The sequence below is a fragment of the Pempheris klunzingeri genome, chromosome 6, assembly GCF_042242105.1.
Source record: "Pempheris klunzingeri isolate RE-2024b chromosome 6, fPemKlu1.hap1, whole genome shotgun sequence".
In the NCBI taxonomy this organism is placed as follows: domain Eukaryota; kingdom Metazoa; phylum Chordata; class Actinopteri; order Acropomatiformes; family Pempheridae; genus Pempheris; species Pempheris klunzingeri.
In genome coordinates, this window is record NC_092017.1 from 27601739 (window position 1) to 27619242 (window position 17504).

Here is a 17504-nt window from a genome sequence, read left to right on the forward strand (position 1 = left end):
CACGAAGATACTACTCACCCATTGGCTGCTCCTTTTGGGGAGGCGGTGATCAGGGTCAGCATTGAGTCTCATGCAGGTGGTGGGGGGGGTCCCCTGTCTGATAATCTGAGAGTCCAAATGAAAAGCGAAGGTTAGTGGAGCTGTAAGGAAACAAAGACAGCTGTTCTTACCCCCCCCACCACCACCACCCTTCTTAAAAACTGAGATCCACAGCAGCTCGGCTTCACCCACTTTGGGTTTTTTTTGTTTTTACAGGAAAACATTTGTGGGCGTCCACCAAAAACAGTCTTTTAAAAGACGAGACGGCGCTGGTTACAAAGTCAGACAAAGCACCCCCACCCTCCCCACCACCCTTCAGTCGTCTGTGGTGTTTATCACGGTATGATAAACCAGCATCAGAGTGTATTGGCCTCATGCACGCACACACACACACACACACACACACACACACACACACACACACATAGAGGTACGTCTGCACGAGTGTTTCAGGTTGTAGGAAGAGGGCCATTGTTTGAGAAGCTGCAGAGCGAATGATACAACGTTGGTTGTGCCCACCACCGTGTGTTTATCTACACCCCCCCGTCTCAATGTCCTCCTCAACACCCGACAGTGTAGTTACCCTCGACGGTATCCCCCGTTATCTGCCCCAACACGCCCCAGCTCCAGGCGCCCTCTGTTCGCAGGAGGTAGGCGAGGCGTGTGTGGAGCTGAAAGCCATTGATCGGGAGCAGTCTCCCCTTTATTTGTTTTTGCTGGAGACTGAATCAGTTTGGTGTGTCCGTAAGGCGGCGGCTCTTAATCCAGTTCGGCCTGTTTTCACGTGATGAAGATGTGATTAAAAGGACACCAGGTTGTTTCATCACTGCCGTCTTTAACCCCACATTTGTGTTGACTTACAGAAGCAAAATTGGCAAAGTCGGTGTCTCTTTGTTTGGTTTGAATAACGTTCCCAATGGAAACACTTCCTCCTTTAGCCAGGAGTGAAAACAGTCAGCACTCACTGTGACTTCCAGGTGTTTCAGTGTCCTCACTGAGGCGCAGCTGGATCATACACAGCTCCTAAAAAACAGAAAGAACATGCAAACTATCATAACTATAGATGGGAGCCTGCAGTTATACGATCTGTCCATCAACAACTGCAGCGCTCAGACGGCACAAAGCCACCGTCTGGTTGTGAGAACAGGCCAAATTGGATTTAGCTCGGAGCAGACTGCCGGCCGCAGTAGTCCTCCTCCTCCACCGGCCCAGTTTAGCTAAAAACAGCAAGTGTGGAGGAAGAAACAGGAGAGACGGTGTCGGCACAGCTGGAGCCGGCAGCTGCAGCACAGAGGATGTGGTGAGGCGGCAGCTGTGTCCTCTTTCAGGGGCAGAAATGGAACTTCTTCTCTTTTGTCAGCAGAAATACACCAAGATGATGTCGACTTAGTCCACAAAAGACTTTTCTGACCTTTAATATCAGAGTGATTCTTCAGGGGAAACTGGTCAATGCCACTTTTTTTTTTTTTTTTTTTAGCTTGTGTTCTTCTCAGATATGCAGCCCAGTGTTTCTGTCGAGTACCAGACTCTGAATTAGCCCCGGCGTTCATGGTGAATCCTCTGCAATCTGCGAGGTTTAGCCTTTTCTATCCCTTAAAGTCTTCTGCCTCTGAATCAGGACAGAGCCTCTGCCGTCCTCCACCTGTGACGGCGCTCTGTGTTCTTCCTCTTGGACTAACGGGGGACAGCAGGGCGGGGTTTGTCGATATAATCTTGAATGTAAAAGGATCAGTCTGGGTCTAAAAGCTGTTCTGTTTGTCCTTCTTTATTTTAAAGCACCACAGTCACGTCCGTCCACAACGGAAACAAGACGGTCCGTACTCTCAAGGTGCTACCAGAAATGCAGGCCCGTTCGACTGGGCAGACTTTTAAACGTCTCCCTCATAGCGTTTCCGGTCATTAACCCTCAGGTGTTCCAAGTTTACCGTAGAAACTACCACACAACGAAGCCAGCGATTTGAAAACGAGAAATAAATCAGGGTTTTTTCTGCATCGATATAAATCACTCTCAGTCGATTAAGCTATGTGTCCCCACCACTTTGACTTTTTAAGTGTCCCTCACGGCTTCCTGTAGCTTAGACACAGCGTCATCACCAAAAGGATGTCATAGTCTTTCCTTCCCCTCCATCACCACACAGGCCGAAGGTTTTTCTTTCATCATTATTAGCTGACTTTTGTTTTTCTCCAACAGGGAACTCAAAGAATCCCTAAACTATATTACTTGAACTATATTGCATTGCTCACTGTTGAATGTCTTTATATGAAAAAATATACATTTATTAAAGAAAAAAACAAAAATCGAAGATTTCCCTTTTGTTTTATGGCGAGCAGGGCCGAGGTTTTTAGAGTTTTATGACAGATGTACAGTATTGGTTACAGGCAAACGTAGAGCTACTTTAGGAGGGACGGAGGAGCTTTTTGAAACTTTTCTCAGAGATGTGTTTGGATCTTTTCCTTCACAGAGGGCTCGTCTGAAATTGCACACATTATCATCTACAAGAGACTTGTGTTATTATTTAGCTGTGATGTCTGCGTCTGCATCATGAGAGATGTCCTATCTATCATATATATATAAAAAGCTAAAAGATATTACAAGTTTAAGGGTTGTTTTGAGTCGTGGTCGCTGTTATTTGACTGTTTTCACCCCCCCACCCCCCCCACCACCACAAAACATTTAGACCAAAGATTTTAGTTCTTGTTTCCGTGATGTTTTTATCTCCATTGCCTTGATATTATCACAACTCAGATGAAACCATGTTGTGTGAGTGAGTGTGTTACCAAGAGCTCCAACATGTCAGGAAGGATCCACCTGTAAAATCCTTAGTTTAAAGATGTCCCGACGGTAAAATCAATCATATTTAATTTGATCTGCACTCTTCAGTTTATGTCGCCGTTCATATAAACTGACTTCTGTTGAGGATTTAAAAGGAAAAACTACCCAAAGTTCCCCCGAGCTACAGCTTTCTCACTCACACCACTTCACACGTTTGCACATACGACGACAACAGCTGGAGTTTAGTTTGACTTTTGCAAATTGATTTGCAGGAAACCCCGTGTTGAAAATGTCCTGCAGAAATCTCAAGAGCATAATGAGCAACAATAGGTGTATTTACTGTAATACTTCATATCTCAGAGGATACGACCGTCCAAGAGACATCCACATCCACTTGGACAACATGCAGGATAATTAATGATTGTGTGTAATAGTTGGTTTAATTTTTAAAGAGTTTGATTTTGATCCCTTCAAAAGATGCACCAAAGTCAGCTGGACTTTGAAATTCTGCAGGAGAAACAGAAAAAAATCCTGTTTTTTAAAGTGTTGTGATGTTTTTTTGTTGTTTTTTTTTTTAACCCCCCTGCTATCATCAGTGTTCATGAATGATCAAGTGGACACTTACAGCTGTGAGGTTTCTGCAGGACGGTCTCCCTTCCTGTCTCACTCCACCACAACATGCAATATTCCCTTTTCTGTCCGTCAGGGGTTCGTGATGGAGGGGCGAATGTTTTCCCTCAGGTGCATCGACCCCCCCCCCCACACACACACACACAGTGCAAGTGTTTCTGAGCGGGCAGGGTGCCACTCGGCGTCAGTGCTAAGAGGAGACGGGAGGGTTAGAGGGACAAACCAAAATATCTGTTTTGTCAAGTTTACTTTTGCAGACTGTTTCGTTGAGTTTTCACTTTGGAAAACTCGACTCTAACACAAACAACTCCAGGAAACCGGTTTAGGTTCACCTCTCAGAAAATAAAGGTACATTTTCATTAGAACAAAGGTGCAGTCTCTGTAACCAGAAGGTACAATAAGCCTGCTGTTACCTTTTTTCTGAGTGTTTATACTAACTACCACCCCAGGACTGTTAAAATAGCAAGTGTCTGTTGTTCCTCTACTACTTCTACTATTATTACTACAAATACTACTACTACTACTCGCCCTCAAGCAGTTCTGCAAAGTTTTATTTGCAGCCAGGTTTGAATATGTTTGTGATTCTCACCGAGGAGTCGTGTTGTGTTCTTACCACTGCTTATCTGATCACAGTACCCAGCACAGCTTCGAGGAGTAACAGCTTCTTATATATATATGAAAATAAAGAACTTTTAAAAAAAAAACAAGCTTAAAAAAGAAAAAAAGATTTTAAAAAAAGTGTATATGACACCCACCTCTCCCCTTCCTCCCCCCCGTCCTCCCTCCTTTTACCCCTTTTTGACATACGTACAGATCCAGCATGCATATTTGGTACTCTTGACTGTTGTTTTTTGTGTATAAAAGAAAAATGGTAAAAAAGATGTCTTTGAAAAACAACTGTTATTTGTCTGTTTATGGTGTATTCAGATCTGACTTTAATATAGCAAGTTTAACATCACTGCTTACAGCTGAAACAAGTTCCAGTCCTTTTTGTGTCAGTTGTATAATGCTATAACAACGTAATACTGAGAGAGACGATCATTACTTCATACAAACGAATGCTCCAAATGCACCAAATTCGATCTTGATAACACGCAAAATCACAATCGTTTGATTCGTTCCAACTACTTGAACGTCAACGAGGCCCAACGCCAACTGTTCAAACTGTAAAAGACCAAATTCCAGCTCTCCTCCGACCACAGAGGAGCCACAGAGACAGGCTTCCTCCCACCCAGCTGTCTGCGAGCGCTCTCTTTCTCAGTGTTACCCGATGCCATACCTGCTGCCGGCTTTCTCTTTCAAATGGTTTTGGCCCATCACAGTTCACTTTACTTTCTCGTATCGGTTGCAATAGTTTGTTGGTTGTAGATTCTCCATTTGTTTATGAGCTGAACTCATGTACGTTTATCAGTGGAGCTCCACCATATTCAGTTCTCTTGCAGAATAAAGAAAATATTTTGTTGAAATACAAACATTTGTGTCTTTATTTTATGTTTAAACCTTCCTGCACAGTTCATGGTCACGTCTGCGGCTTTTACAAAGAGATATACAGCTCAGCTCGTTATGAATCATATGAATCATATAATCATATATTCTTAATATGAACTGTACAACACAGAATATAATTCTCAGATAATAAGAGTTAAGTAATTACATAATATCAAAATAAAAGGTTAAAACTAAAAAGATTCATTCAATACTAGAAATAAAAGGAACAATCAGTGACCTGATCACAAACAAACAGTCCCACCACACAGTTCTTTCTCTTCTCTCTTCGCTCTGATGATTAATCAATTAGTTAATCATAGAAAATGTGTCTGCAACTATTCTGATAATCATGTCATTTATGATTTCTACAAAAAAAAAAGTATTCCAGCATCTGAATTTATGTGCATGTGTGAAGAAAACAAGCTTTTTTTTTAATTTTTACTATTTTATGGGAGAATATTGAATGAAAAAATATCAAACTAGTCTGTTTTTCAATCTTAATTACCAAGAAACTTAATTAAGCATCAGTTTTAAGTGCAACTTTTAAATCATGCAGTGTGGTCATGACTGTATACACTAACTGTTTTAGGCACTTGTATTTACACTTTATGATACTTTGCGCTCCACTTCAGAGGGAAATAAGGAAAGTTTTACTCCACTTTTCAGCAATAATATCAACTTGTTACATGCAGATTTAGGTCTCACATAGAAAATACTTATAGAATATAAATCATCTGCATAAATTAAACTAACTCTAGTGGACGTCATATGAACCACGCTACGTAATTATGATGATACATAATAAAGTGTAACCAGACGTATATTTATTATTACTAAACTGCAGAAATGAAAGTGTGAAGTTTTGATGTTTTTGCAGGTTTTGTTTTGTTTACACGCTCTGGTGTGATACTAGACTTCAATAATACTTTATTAGTGCTTTGGAAGGACAAATCTACATAAATCTCTTCTCTGGTTGCTGTATTATGTCACGGCTGAGCTGTGGTCGTAAAAGCAGCTGTAAAATATCGTCAGCAGGTGGATTAAAGGTGGAGTAAAGTTTGTCCAAGTGATGATAACCATATTAATCACACTGCTGGGGAGATTGTGGAGTCTAAACCTCTGACCAGATGTGTTTGTTTCACACACACACACACACACACACACACACACTAAAAGCACTGATCTATTGATTTTTTAACTTTTTGTAATTCAGTATTTAAGATTGTATTTTATGTTTCTCAAAGAATTAAGAGTCTTTTTCCCAAATCTGCTGACCAAAGAATTACTGAAGAAAAAAAACCAACTTTCTTAATAGAATTAAGTCCTTTAACTTGTGTGTGTGTGTGTGTGTGTGTGTGTGTGTGTTAGTGAACCCATAGGGTGAAATCAATAGTGTGTGAGCTTGAGTGATTCCTCTAAAAATGATTCTTGCCTGCTGCATTAATCCAGACTGTGCAGCCTTGAGTGGCCCTCTCTGCCAGCCCTCACTTATTAAAAGACTATTTCTCACAGCAAGAATCCACATCATTATTCAGCTCTATATAAAGCTTAATTCTGATGCCTCATTTTGAAAATGGAGGCCGCGGCCCCCTCTGTGGACGCACAACACACAAACCTTGGGAACCCCACGGGAGCCAACTCTTAAAAGTACGGACTCGCATTTGATCTCCTCTCCCCTTCTTCTTTTAGTCTCACACTTTGAATTACAAATTCCATTCAATTAATTTTACATTTTCGCTCCATTTCCCCTTTTTGGGCGTGTTAATTAAAAGCGGGGAGCGAGATTCAGAGCAGCTGTAATTAGATCTCGGCGAGACATTAAACAGAGCAGCAGGGCATGAATCCCCGCCATCTAAATGTTCCTTTTTCTTTCTTTCCCCCTGACAGACGTGCTTGACATGTGCCAATCAAATCACAGAGGCACAGATATCAGCGCAGACACACACACACGATACAAAGGCTTCCATGTCATGGATGTGCTTTAATACGCTCACGCATGCGCAAGACGCACGATACCTACAAAATACGTCAGGGATAACGTCCGAAGAGGAGATCGGGACACCTCCAAGGGCATTATCCCGCTTATACCACGGTCATTTGCCAAAAAAATTTAAAAAAGAAGTGTTTCATGTGTATATTTTCAAGTTTTTCTCTAGCCATAACTCCGTTTCCCCGGTAACGCCTGTGGGTCTGACTAATACGTGGATCAATCATTACCATCCCATTGGGTTCTTACGCAACGAAAACGTTCAATCGTCCAGTAAATAGGACGGATCGTAGATAAGACGTGACAACAGTCATCCCAGAGTGAAGCCAAGATGGCCGACAGACAGACTGAAACACCAAGCTGCTCCGTTCTTTCTGTTCAAACCTTCTAGAACAAGAGATCCTGCAGGTAAGAAAGATATGGGGACATCAAATAACATCTAAAGGAGTCAACTGCAATTGCTAGTATTGATTTTATATTGGGAGGAAATTATGATTAATCACATGTCCTCTGAAGTGAACATCATGCATCAGTAGATTTCACCTGCTGGACACGTAAATATTCTTTATAAAATGTGGAGGAAAAAAAGGTTAAAATCTTGTTTTTCATGCCAAAAGATGATTAAAATGATGAGGATTGTGACGTGAACTACAGGAAACAGGAAAACCCTGGAATTTAATATAGTTTTGTCCATCGTTTCCTACTGATTGAATAACCAGCGATTAGAAGAAGAATTCTACTAAAGTAAAATTTGTGATACCACAACGTAAGAACACACCACTACAGTTAGAAGTTATACATTCAAACGTACTTAAATTACAGACGTGGTGTAATGAACACAAACTACCACCTACTTATATATGTTAGCCACATTTTGCTATTAGAATATTACTGATGTATTATGCACTGACACATTTTACAGCTGTGTTACAGCTTTTCCTGTCATTTAACGAGTTAGCATTAATAAATACACATCATACACTACTAACTAAAAGTCAGGGATATTCAGCTTTCAGGTGAAACTTCAGGATGAACCTAAAATGCATTCTAACCTTTCCAGGTGAACTTAATGTGACCTTCTCTAAACCTTTGAATGCACATGTCCAACTGTTCAGTGTCTCAGTACTTTCTGCACCAGCTGCTGTTCTCTAACAAGAAGCTTAACAGCAACATTCACAACAGGTTTGATCCCTGAATCCACCAATACATTTCCTGCTTCAGTTAGAATTGGTATTTAAACAGTCCTCCTCATCCTGCTGTTCACATTCTGACATCATGAGACCAAGACGCCACCTAACAGTTGATCAGCAGCACCTCAACACTGGAGGCTTCAAACAGGAAGTCCTCAGACGGAGGTGTTCACTGAGCTTAGAGGGTCACAGAGTGTCATCAGGAGGTTGGAACAGTGATACAGAGACTGGAAGAGTCACAGAAAGGAGAGGAGTGGACGTCCTTTGGCCACGTCCCAACTTATTGAGACACTGAACATGTTTTGTTGTGGTATACCTACCACTGTTGGTAGATTTTCTTTAAATAAATAGTTTAAGATGAATAAAATCACCAGTGCATGCTTCTACTTAAATGTCCTACTTTCATGATATAATATCACTGTAGCATTCACTTTTTATATTTTCCATATATTTCACCTGAAAGTCGAAGATCCCTAACTTTTTGTGAGTAGTGTATATAAATACACTGTCAAAATAAAGCTTGCTGAGAATCACTTCAGCTGACTGTCGACATTTCATTTGCTTTAGGCACCAAAACTGGACTCGATATCAGAAGTTACAGGTATGTCTGAGAAGGTCGAGCACATAAAGTAACTCAACATTGACTTTTGGTCTCAAACAGGACATGGACCCCAGTCTTCTATGTGAAATAACTATGTGACAGTCCTGTGGTTGACCCATCCATCCACCCCACGCTTCACCCTGTGTGGACCTACGCCCACTTCATCACTACATATCACATGCATGGAAAATGGACTTGCTATCTCTGCACGATACAAGTCAGCAGGATGAACGGCGTGGAAGAGCAGACATACGTTGTGATTACACACAAAATAAGATAAGACACTGTGTTGTTTATATATATATAGACCTCCAAACACACCACACACACACACACACACACACACTTTCTACTGAACATTGTGAAAACCAGGAATCAGAGTTGTGCTTTATACTGAGCTCTGTCTAATGAGCATGCAGACCGGCACCCGGTGGGAATATGGGCTCCCATCATCTCCTCTTAAGGGGTAAAGCGGGAGGGTTTTCTGTTTTTAAGGATGGGACTCAGAAATGTTATCTCCTGTGTCCTTGAAAACAAGTTGCCCCTCTCACCATAAAAAGGAAGAAAGGATTCTTCATCGAGCCCGTAGCTAATTTTGGATACAGAAAAAAAAAAGATCTAAAAAAATATATGATGGAGGTGTAAATTACTGGGGACGGCGTGTGCCGCTCCTGAAGCCAGGGAGGGTTTTCTCCTCCATACAGATGGTGTTTAATTTCTGTTGGGATTTATGAGGAAAATAATGTACAAAATAGAACAGAGAGTAATCTCACAGAAGGATCACAACACAAAAACAGAGGGAAAGAAAGGGGGTCAGTGCACAGTCTGACTGTAGAGAGCCTCCAAAAGTCTGACAGGAAAATAAAATGTTGGCTAAATAAAAAACATATTGTATCTGCTGTCATGGTAAAGGTGTGTTCCCCTCTAATATTTGTGGATAAAGTTATAGGATTCAAGGATTCAGGGACTTATTTGTCATTTATAAGCCAAAGAGAATAAACAAGAGCATTGGAAAATAAGTAAGAGCACTATTAAAAAAGAAAAATGAATGAAAAACAAGCATTTAACAGTGATAAATAAGCAGGTGTGCAAACTGTGCGGTGAGGTAGGTCTGTAGAGGTGTGGCGGTGGCAGGAGGAAGCTGCAGAGCACCAGAGTTCAACAGTCTAACAGCTTCTTATAGATCTACAACGTGTGAATAAAAGTCCCTTTGTGAGAGAAAGATTTAAGGTATTTAATCATGAGGCATCATGACGTGGAGCAGCTGCTTCCACAGTATAATACCTCCATGATACCTCCGTGATGATCTGGTGGGGTAACACTAGATCATCAGACTGACTGACTGGTGGCTCCTCTGCCGTGTGTTTCCACCAAATGCGAAGCCAAGTTTTCCCGTCGGCGAATTCCAAACAAAGTCGATGCAAAGACGAAGCAAATGATGCAAATTTGTGTCATACTTGATGTAAATATTCAACTTCAGTGGAAAAGTCAGCCTGCAGAGATTTAACGAGAGAGGAGAGGGCAGTTCTTCCAGTTCCTGGGGAGTTTTTCTCACCATCTCTTGTGGGGATTCTTGAATCTTTAATCTTGAATCTTAATACGTTTGTTGTGAAATGGCTCTACATAGATAACGATTGGCTGATTGATTAATGGGACAGGAGGGACCAACACTTCTTGATGTCACCCAACACGGTAGTTTGTTATTCCTTCGCTCTGCTTCACTCTTAAGACTCCTGCATCATCATAAAATGACTCAATTAGATGACTAAATTCAGGCGGATTCATCCCTGAACCACAGAACCATATTTAGAAAGCAGAGAGAAGAGTCATCCTCACAGCTGGTAGCAGGCCAAACTCAAAGATCTGCCACCTGTAGAAAGGTAAAACCTCTGAGGGACGTCGGCTTTGGCAGAAACAACATTTCTGCAAACTTCTAAATTGTATATTTTTGAGTTGTGAGCATATTTTGGTCTATTGAAGCTAAGAATTTATAAATGATGAGATAGAAATGACCTCTGGCGTGGATGTGAAGCACTGAAGCCTCACTCAGAAGCTGTTTGTGTCTGTTGAGCCTGGAGAGGCCTGATCGGAGCGCGTGCATGTGTTTACAAGGAAAGACGGCGAATACAGAGTGAATATAGGAAATCAGTTTCAAATCTACTGGTTCTGTTGAAATAGTTGTAGAGGAGCACACGGGGACAGCAGGAGATAAGCATGCAGCAGCGGTGTGAGTGCAAACGGGGACAGATGCTGCATCTGAATTCATGAATTTATACGAGGTATCAACAAACAGCTCAGAGGATGAACTGTATACACTTTTATTCATGACGTAAACTCCAGATCTGAGAAGGTTAAAGACAGAATTTCAAAGTCTACCCATCAGCTAGTCGTGCGCTTCAGCTGCAAAGACATGGTGGAACAATTAAAGACGACTTTAAAGCCTCAGTTTGCTCCGTGAGGCCCCGGAGAGCAAAAGTGAGCCATAAGAAAGAGTCAACAGTGAGACGGGCGATTAGGAGCCCTGCCAAGTATTCCAGACCTGACTGAGAGCGCTGAACTGCAGGACTTAAAGTTTGAAAGAGACCTGTCATGGTCTGCAGCTCAGGGCCCCATTAGACATCACCTCCTCCCTGCACTCTTCTTCTCTGCTCATTTTTATCACTTAATCCGAGAAATCTTTTGGATCCAAGTGTTCTAAAAAGATCAACGGCCTGTGGGACGGCTTTTTTATTTCACTGAGGGCTCCAAAGATACTAAATCTTTATCGGTAATGACATGAAGAGATGTACAAAATGATGCAGAAGACATTCAAAGAAGGAATTTAAAATGCGCTCTATGATTCTAATTGATACTATTTCACAGGTATATTGGTGTTTTTTCTGTTTTCTTGTCAGCTCCTCTTTCAGTTGGTTGTTTCTCCATGACGGTCACATTGCTGCAGCTCATTTTAACCAATATATTGTTTTCATTCACCTCAACTTTTGCCATTTCGTCATCAGCAGTGAAAACTGACACTTGACCTGTAGATGTTTCACATTTGAAGCTTTTCAAACAACAAAGTAGGAGGACTGATAAAATATTCTAATGAAATAATAATAATTATACATTTTTATTTGAGACTGTGTGCTTTAATTCTTGACAGAGATGAAGACACATTAATGGGTCACTTAATCTATTACTAATTCAACACTTTGTACAAAGTAAATTGAGTCTAATCTCTAATCTGTGGATCGTTGTTATTGGTAATGACAATCTCACTGAGAATCAACACCAAAATCTTTTTGCCTGTAGGAGCCCATGTGTGTTGTAGTTATTCCAAAGCATCTAATTTTAGTTGCATGACATAATCAGACCACACTAGGAGCTTAAAGTCATCAGCACGGCTGTGTTTGAGCTAATATTACTACACATTACTAGTCTCAGGGTCTTAGTCACACCTGTAACCTTTGATATCGAGCCACAGACTTTCATTAAACACACCGGTCAAGTTAATGGACTTATCTCGAGCTAACAAGGCAGTAAAGTTGGAAAGTCTGCTCTTAGGTGTCCTAAAACAGCCAACTGCCTCCTTCTCAGGACCAAAGCAATAGAACAAAACTCACAGAATGACGCTACCTCCCCAGAGCAAGACGGCAAAAAAGGCTGAAGTCAAACAAAGAGCCGGATATCTTCCCCCTCATCTGCACAACCCCCCCGTGCCGCCACACACAAAGACGTGTCAGAGTCTACTGTTCTCAGCACCTCTGCGCCATCACAAGTTAATTGCCTCGTACGGGCTCATCCTGCACTGATCATACGGAAACCATGATACACATCCAATTAGCATGTCAATTAACGGAGCTTTATCCGGGCTGCAGAGGGATCCAGAGGCTGTCGCGCACACTTCATCTGCAGCATCATGAGAATAAGACATGTGAAGATGTGTTGTTTGATAAGATTATGGCTTTAATCTACAGCTCTAGACCAGGACAGCTGGTACAGAATAATAGAGCTTCATAATGAAGACTCCAGATCAACGTATGGGCGAGCAGACAGAGATACTAAAGGACTAAATCAGTTCAAATCAACGTCAGAGTCACACCAGAGCTGAAGCAGTTTCATTTCATCAAACACGAAGTGTGAGAGCATTTCTCTCGTTTTTCCATCCTTTCCGAATCAAAGGAAAGTAAGAGCACCAGCTTAGAACTGCAGATGTAGACAGATCCCTTAGGAAGTGGTCACACTCAGTATTTCAGGATCGCGTGACCACTGGTCCAAAAAGATTTGGGCTCTGGACGAACGGTCTCTCTCTCTTAGGAAGGTTCCTAATGGAGAGAAATGTTTTGGCAGCCATGACATGAGCTGGTTGAATTCTCTAAAAACCTTTAGAACATACTGGACCATCCTTCAGAGACACAAAGGACATAATGCCTTCCCACAATTCCTTGCACAGCAACACTTAAAGCCATGTGAGTCGCACCAATGACGTGCAGTGTCACATAACAAAGCCACCTCATGTAGTTGTGGTCAGATTTTGTTGAAGGCGAGGACGAGTGTTTAGGAAAAGACATTCTGTAGGATGTCTTTTCTTTCTTGTGAGTATTCGACCGCAGCCTTGGGCCAGTGGTTCAATGTGGTGCCTTTCTGAATGTGTCCATGATGAAGGCATGTTGATGTCACCACCTACAGGAAAAGAAAGAGACAGCTGCTGCATAGTCTCTCTAAAAATCTGTCCACAGTGGGTTCTGTGGATTATCAAGAGTGTCAGGGACACAGATTCTGCGAAGAAATGTTCCAGGCGAATTTGAAAAAAACGTCATAATTCAATGGAGCAAGAGCCACAAACAAAACTCCATTTACCTTCATTGTACCAAGAAGTGCTTGGAAAGATGGTCTATTCATAAAATGCAGCCGTCTACGCAGCAGAGAGGTTCAAATATTTTGCTTTGATTGACGTGACCGGAGAAACAAAGAGAAGAGCTGCAGAATTTACTTTCATTTAAGGGAGAGAAACTAACAACCACAATGCACTGTGCCACCGGTGCTCGACTCTCGTCCTTCCTCTTCGTGCCGTCATTCCCTCGCTCTGCTTTCTGGCAACATCACTCTGTTAAAGTTGTTTTCTTACAGCCGACAAACAAAAAAATGTGGAAGTACAATCAGTAGAGACGGCAAATGAGCGTTGGGCTCTGGGTGTGGGCAACACAGAGGAACGTTAAGAACGATTCGTGTGCATAGAGCAAAAATTTAAGTTTCTCTGTAAGTTGGAGGATGAAACCTCAAACACATAAAACTGAACTAGCTGCATGAAGAGATGCAACTAAACACAAAACAACAGAGTTTTAAGCTTTAAGATGGGATGTTGCTTAAAGAAATGCATCTTGGGAGTCTTACTTTACTTCTCCCTTTATGTTTTTATGTCCTCAGGCTTGTCTTTGTTTTTCTAAATGAAGAGCCACATATTTTCTAGCATAGTTCTTCTTATTTTGCACTGATGATTACACCAAACGATCTTCACGTGTCCATCTGAGACTTAGAAAGGCTCCAACAGTCAGTCATCTAAAACTATCAATTCAAAAAATGCAGAGGCGTTTTACCGTACGGACCCTGGATGCCCATAACAAGTCTGCCAATTCTGCTGCTCTGTTCAGCCAAAGCACGTTTCTTAGCACGGAAAAGTTTCCAGCTCATTATTCCCGCTTGTTGAATTCTTTTCTGCTTTGTTGAAGCGGCGTCTGCTGCACTCTGCCTTCTGCCGGCCGAGGCCTTCACAGATTTCTCTGATCCTGCGGTTGATCTCAGGCTGCCAGGCCCCTTTTTTTTTTCAGACTTCTTCCCACTTTTTAGATGCTTTCATAGTGTCAGCTGCAGCACTCAGGCAGTTTAGTGTCAGTGAAACCTTTCGCTCCTCACAGTAACAGCAGCTGAGTGTCTGAGAGTGATGGAGGTAAAGGTTTGTGTTTGGAGAAGCTGCTAATTAACAGGCTCTCACATCCTAATGGGGCTCTCAATTAGTGCAGGAGAGTCCAACCAGTTAAATTAGTCACTGGTCAGTTTGAAGTTCTCCACATTACTGTTTTATCAAGTTAAATTGATGAAACATCGACGAGACATTGTTTTTTTATTGTGCTGCCTTCAATGCCTTATGTTAACCCTTTCATGCACAGAGGTCACTACAGCTCTTCAGAAGCTGTTTCCTTCTATATGCATGAGTTTTGATGGTGTAGCTGCACATCAGCCGCTACAGTGAAGCTGCTGCATCATCTCATCCACTCAGAGTGAAACCAAGATGGCCGACAGACAGACAGAAACACCAAGCTGCTCATTTTTCTTCTGTTCAAACCTTCTAGAAAAAGAGATCCTTGCAGATAAGAAACATACGGGGACATCAAGTAACATCTAAGGAGTCATGCAACTGCTAAATTTTCCAAGTATTGATTTTATATTGGGAGGAAATTATGATTAATCACATGTCCACTGAAGTGTACATCATGCATCAGGAGCTATATTTCAGCTACTGGACATGTGAATATATCTTTAGAAAATATGGGTTGAAAAAAAGTTCAAATCTTGTTTTTCATGCCTAAAGATGAATAAAAACAAAAATCCTGACTGAGGTAAGGATCATAATTCATGCATGAAAGGGTTCATGTTCAATTCCAGCGTTTTTAAGACAGATAATAAGTGTTAGAAACAGATTATATGATTTTTTTCCACATGAAAAGTAATATTTGCAGTTTTTGGCCTCAGGCTCCGTACAGGTCCTGTCTGTCTGTCTGTCAGTAAAGCATTACGGTGCGTTTCCACCTAATGCGAAACAAACTTTTCCCACAGATGCAAAGACAGAATAAAGAGATGTGATATGATGCTAAATCACAGCAGAGCCGCTTCATTTGCAAATATCCAACTGAAACTGAAAATATTTCGCTGAAACTCATTTGAAATGTTGTGAAAATGTGTTTCTTGATTCTCGCTTTCGTCGGTACAGTGAGGCAGGTCAGAGGACGCACAGACGTGACCAAGTTAACACGAATAACTTGCAAAGCGAATATGGAAACACACCTTTAAACATTTTTATAAACTCAGAGCTTCTGTGCTCGAGACAATAAGAAGACACAAGAGGGAAAAATGTTTAAGTACCAAAAGTTTGGGGGTTTTTTTCATATTTTTTGATTAGAGCCGTTCTTTACAGGATAAAAAACAGCTACTGCCTATAAACTATGAACTGATCCTAGTTTTCAAGTCAATAATCACTGTTTTGTTTCCCCACATTAGCTATAAAACTTGTTTCAAACCTCTCTCTACTGCCAGGAATCAAATTCTACAGAGTCCTGGTGGACAAACACTATATGACCAAATAAACTGGAATCCTGAGCCTTAAAATGCGTCTTTAGACTTTAACCCCCCCCCCCTAGGGTTGTTTAAACCCCCAAATAAAAACAGAGGCCTCAGTGTCCGCGATGTTAAACTGAGGTGGGCAGGTTCCTCCTGTCCCCAGTGAACATTACATGCTTGAATAACGTTTATGAGTGTAAAACAATAAATGTTAAGTCCTCCATTACACGTGCTGCACGTTTCCACCAGTGGCTGACCAATTAATACCATACCAGCACCGTCATTCAGTAGATTCAGTCTGGGAACAGGTTAACCTGTTGATTGACAGCTGTAGAGTAACTAATTCACATGTACAGAAGACAAAGAGGCTGGATTCTGTGTGTTTTCTCCAGCAGAGATCCTGCAGGAGGTGAACAGGCAGAGTGCTGACTTATCTGCTGCACAACTAGCTTTCAGGGTCACTGCCAGCAGCGAGTTGACTCCCCTTCTCCCAAATCAGCATCACTGTAATGAGCTCCTGCTCTGCCTACACCTCCATCCGTCCCTCCACACCTCCATATGCTCCCTCCATCCCTCCCCAATAACCACTATTTTCTCTCCATCCCTCCCTCAATCTTCCCACAGCTTCAACTTTTCAGCAGAGGGAGAATTAAGGGGGGAGTGCAGGGGGTGCCGGGCATGCTCTCGAGGCACAGTAGGCAGGCACTGAGCACCGTGGCGGCAGCAGGGGAATAAATTAGAGGCAGACACAGAGAATAATAAAGTGATAATGAGTTTGCAGCTGGCCGCCATGCCAACCCCGGGCACAGCCCAGCGAATATTTACCACCCTGCTAATAAGTCGTGATGAGGCCTGAATCAGCGGGCATGCCAGGGAGGGCACCGAGCCTGCCGGAGAGACACACCAAAGGGGGAGAAAATGAAGAAGAAACCGATGGGGGGAGGAGGAGGAGGAGGAGGAGGAGGTGTTGTGGTCAGACTGCAGGGCTGCTCACTAAGCAGAATACACCCACAAAACACACACACACACACACACACACGTCTACACACGGGGGAATTCATATATAATGTATATATGCACGTACGTGGACTTTCACACACTAACAAATCTTGTACCGGAGGGTTGTACACTCTGTGTGTGTGTGTGTGTCCTATTCGCACACTCTGCACTTCTGTTACATGCATATTATCCATTTTTGAATTGTATTTGCATATAATATACATCGCACATGCATGTCTGACTACTTATACAGCCAGCCCCAACATCTCCATTCACTATTTGCATTCGTCTGAAGCATCTGATTTATGCCTCTCTTCCTCTTCCATATGTATCAAGACAGAGTTGCATTTATCAAAACAACTTGTTGAAAACTTTTGTGTCTTATGAATAAGATATTTGGGAGATATTTAAAACTGTAACGTCACAACAGCCCAAAGGTTTTGGTTCAGTTTGGGTTTTCTTTAGTGCTGTTTATAGTGTATA